The sequence below is a fragment of the Mesoplodon densirostris genome, chromosome X, assembly GCF_025265405.1.
Source record: "Mesoplodon densirostris isolate mMesDen1 chromosome X, mMesDen1 primary haplotype, whole genome shotgun sequence".
NCBI lineage: Eukaryota > Metazoa > Chordata > Mammalia > Artiodactyla > Ziphiidae > Mesoplodon > Mesoplodon densirostris.
In genome coordinates this window covers 23,745,353-23,750,552 of record NC_082681.1, presented here as the reverse complement: position 1 = coordinate 23,750,552, position 5,200 = coordinate 23,745,353, and positions in this window count along the sequence as shown.

The window sequence follows — 5,200 nt, the reverse complement described above, 5'->3', positions numbered from 1 at the left end:
TCCCATTTACCATTGCAACAAAAAGAATAAAATATCTAGGAATAAACCTACCTAAGGAGACAAAAGACCTGTATGCAGAAAATTATAAGACACTGATGAAAGAAATTAAAGATGATACAAATAGATGGAGAGATGTACCATGTTCTTGGATTGGAAGAATCAACATTGTGAAAATGACTCTACTACCCAAAGCAATCTACAGATTCAATGCAATCCCTATCAAACTACCACTGGCATTTTTCACAGAACTAGAACAAAAAATTTCACAATTTGTATGGAAACACAAAAGACCTCGAATAGCCAAAGCAATCTTGAGAACGAAAAATGGAGCTGGAGGAATCAGGCTCCCTGACTTCAGACTCTACTACAAAGCTACAGTAATCAAGACAGTATGGTACTGGCACAAAAACAGAAAGATAGATCAATGGAACAGGATAGAAAGCCCAGTGTTAAACCCACGGACATATGGTCACCTTATCTTTGATAAAGGAGGCAGGAATGTACAGTGGAGAAAGGACAGTCTCTTCAATAAGTGGTGCTGGGAAAACTGGATAGGGACATGTAAAAGTATGAGATTAGATCACTCCCTAACACCATACACAAAAATAAGCTCAAAATGGATTAAAGACCTAAATGTAAGGCCAGACACTATCAAACTCTTAGAGGAAAACATAGGCAGAACACTCTATGACATAAATCACAGCAAGATCCTTTTTGACCCACCTCCTAGAGAAATGGAAATAAAGACAAAAATAAACACATGGGACCTAATGAAACTTCAAAGCTTTTGCACAGGAAAGGAAACCATAAACAAGACCAAAAGACAACCCTCAGAATGGGAGAAAATATTTGCAAATGAAGCAACTGACAAAGGATTAATCTCCAAAATTTATAAGCAGCTCATGCAGCTCAATAACAAAAAAACAAACAACCCAATCCAAAAATGGGCAGAAGACCTAAATAGACATTTCTCCACAGAAGATATACAGACTGCCAACAAACACATGAAAGGATGCTCAACATCTTTACTCATTAGAGAAATGCAAATCAAAACTACAATGAGATATCATCTCACACCAGTCAGAATGGCCATCATCAAAAAATCTAGAAACAATAAATGCTGGAGAGGGTGTGGAAAAAAGGGAACACTCTTGCACTGCTGGTGGGAATGTGAATTGGTACAGCCGCTATGGAGAACGGTATGGAGGTTCCTTAAAAAACTACAAATACAACTACCATATGACCCAGCAATCCCACTACTGGGCATATACCCTGAGAAAACCATAATTCAAAAAGAGACATGTACCAAAATGTTCATAGCAGCCCTATTTACAATAGCCCGGAGATGGAAACAACCTAAGTGTCCATCATCGGATGAATGGATAAAGAAGATGTGGCACATATATACAATGGAATATTACTCAGCCATAAAAAGAAATGAAATTGAGCTATTTGTAATGAGGTGGATAGACCTAGAGTCTGTCATACAGAGTGAAGTAAGTCAGAAAGAGAAAGACAAATACTGTATGCTAACACATATATATGGAATTTAAGAAAAAAAAATGTCATGAAGAACATAGGGGTAAGACAGGAATAAAGACACAGACCTACTAGAGCATGGACTTGAGGATATGGGGAGGGGGCAGGGTAAGCTGTGACAAAGTGAAAGAGCGGCATGGACATATATACACTACCAAACGTAAGGTAGATAGCTAGTGGGAAGCAGCCGCATAGCACAGGGAGATCAGCTCGGTGCTTTGTGACCTCCTGGAGGGGTGGGATAGGGAGGGTGGGAGGGAGACGCAAAAGGGAGGGGATATGGAAACATATGTATATGTATAACTGATTAAATTTGTTATAAAGCAAAAAAATTAAAAATAAAAAAAAGGTTCGGGGAAAAACCTTTTTTGTAGTATACTTAAAATTTTCTGTAGGTTTGAGATTGTTTCAAAGTTTTACACTGATGTGTATAAAATGGATGACTAATGAGAACCTGCTGTATAAAAAAATAAATTAAATTAAATTTTTTAAAAAAGAAATAAAAGGCCTACATGTAGGAAAAGAACCCAGTATGGTGCTGGCACAAAAACAGACACATAGGTCAATGGAACAGACTAGAGCACCCAGAAAAGAACCCACACTTATATGGGCAACTAATCTACAACATAGGAGGCAAGAATATACAATGGGGGGGGGGCTTCCCTGGTGGCGCAGTGGTTGACAGTCCGCCTGACAATGCAGGGGACATGGGTTCGTGCCCCGGTCCGGGAAGATCTCACATGCCGCGGAGCGGCTAGGCTCGTGAGCCATGGCCACTGAGCCTGCGCGTCCGGAGCCTGTGCTCCGCAACGGGAGAGGCCACAACAGTGAGAGGCCCGCGTACCGCAAAAAAAAAAAAAAAAAAAAAAAAAAAAAAAGAATATACAAATATACAATGGGGAAAAAACAGCCTCTTCAGTAGCTGGTTGGGAAAACTGGGCAACTACATGCTAAGGAATCAAACTGGACTACTTTCTCACATCATACAAAAAAATAAATTCAAAATGGATTAAAGACTTAAATGTAAGACCTGAAACCATAAAACTTGCAGGAAAAAACGGGCAGTAAGCTCTTTGACATCAGTCTTAGCAATATTTTTTTGCATATGTCTCCTCAGGCAAGGGGAAAAAAGCAAAAATAAACAAGTGGAACTACATCAAACTAAAAACTTTTGCATAGTGAAGGAAATTATCAACAAGAAGAAAAGGCTACCTACTGAATGGGAGAAAATATTTTCAAACAATATATCCGAAAAGGGGTTAATATCCAAAATATACAAAAAAACTCATACATCTCAACATCAAAAAAAAAGAAACCTGATTAAAAAATGGGCAGAGGATCTGAATAGACATTTTTCCAAAGAAGACATACACATGGCCAGCAGGCATATGAAAAGATGTTCAACATCACTAATCATCAGGGAAATGCAAATGAAGCCACAATGAGTTATCACCTCAGACCTTTCAGAATGGCTTTTATCACAAAGACAACAAATAACAAAAGTTGGCAAGGCCGTGGAGAAAAGGGAACCCTCGTGCACTGTTGATGGGAATGTAAATTGATACAGCCACTATGGAGAACAGTATGGAGGTTCCTTAAAAAACTAAAAATAGAATTACCATATGAACCAGCAATTCCACTTCTGGGTATTTGTCACATGAAAACAAAAACAATTAGAAAAGATATATGCACCCCTATGTTCATTGCGGATTATTTAAAATAGCCAAGATATGGAAGCAAGCTAATTGCTCATCAATAGATGAATGGATAAAGAAGATGTGGTATACATATACCCACAATGTAATATTACTCAGCCATAGAAAAGAAGGAAATCTTGTCATTTACGACAATATGGATGGACCTAAAGGGTATTACACTAAGTGAAATAAGTCAGACAGAGAAAGACAGACAAATATTGTATGATTTCACTTATATGTTAAATCTAAAAGACAAAATACATGAACAACATAACAAAACAGAAACAGAGTTATAGATACAGAGAACAGGTACTTGCCAGAGGGGAAAGGGGTGGGAGGAGAAAAGAAATAGGTGATGGAAATTAAGAGGTACAAACTTCCAGCTGCAAAATAAATGAGTGATGATTATGAAATGTACAGTGTGGGGAACACAGTCAATAATTATGTAATGTCTTTGGTGACATATCATAACTGGACTTATCTTGGTGATCATTTTGAAATGCACAAAAATAGCGAATCACTATGTTGTATAATAGGAACTAACATAGTGTAGTAGGCCAATTATGCTTCAAAAACAAACAAACATAAACTCATAGAAAAAGAGATCAGATTTGTTGTTACCAGAGGTGAGGGGTGGGAGGGAGAAGGAATTGGATGAAGGCAGTCAAAAGGTACAAGCTTGCAGTTATAAGATAAATAAGTACTAGGGATGTGATGTAGAATGTGGTAAATATAATTAGCACTGCTGTATGTTACATAGGAAAGTTGTTAAGACAGTAAATCCTAAGAGTTCTCATCATACACAAAAAAGTCGTTTTTTTCTATTTCTTTAATTTTGTATCTGTATGAGATGATTGACGTTCACTAAATTTATTGTGATAATCTTTTCATGATGCATGTAAGTCAAACCATTATGCTGTACACCTTAAACTTATACAGTGCTATATGTCAATTATATCTCAATAAAACTGGAAGAAAAATACTTAATGGTTAGAAAAAGGATGTATTACTAGTAAACTAAAAGATGGAAAATAGAATAATAAAAAATACATCATACTTAGTGACTCGCTTCCAAATAATAGAGTATGGGAAAGGGAAAAAATAGTGTCTTTACTGTGGAGTAACCTGGAAGGCACCACCTTGGTCAAGGTTAATATGACCAGTGATAAGTCATGTTGATAGCATGTACCCTTTGATATGATGTGATGAGAAAGGCACTTTATCTCTGTGGTATTCTTTCTCAAACCCAATATCCCAATCTAATCATGAGGAAAACATCAAAGAAATCCAAATTGAAGGATATTCTACTAAATACCTGACAAATTCTGCTCAAAAATGTTAAGGTCATGAAACACAAAGACTGAGAAACTGTCACAAATCAGAGGAGAATAAGAAGACATGACAACTAGATGCAATGTGGTAGTGATTATTGGATCCTGAAGCAGGTAAAGAACATCAAAAGAAAAACTAGTGAAATTCGAACAAAATCTGAAGTTTAGTTAATAATATTTTTTTAAATTTCAACAAATGATAACATTAGGGGAATTTGAAACTGAGTGAGGAGTATATGGGAACTTTCTGTATTATCTTTGCCACTTTTCTGTAAATCTAAAATTATTCCAAAATTAAAAGTTTATGTAAAACAAACTTCATAAATCCAAAAGTAGACAAGAAAGGGAAAAAAGGAAACAACAGATATGACAGATAGGAAACATACAGAAGGATGGCAGACATAAATTTAAATGTGTCAAAAATTACATTAAATATAGTAATTGGATTAATATTCCAATTAACGATACGGTGCAATTCTATGAAAAAATCAACCACATGCTGCTTGCAAGAAACACATTTTATTTTATTTTTATTTTATTTGCAAGAAACACATTTTTTAATGTTTGGATGTTCACAGTTTACACTTTTTTTTAGTTATATATGTATTTTTGGCCGCATGGCATGCAGGATAT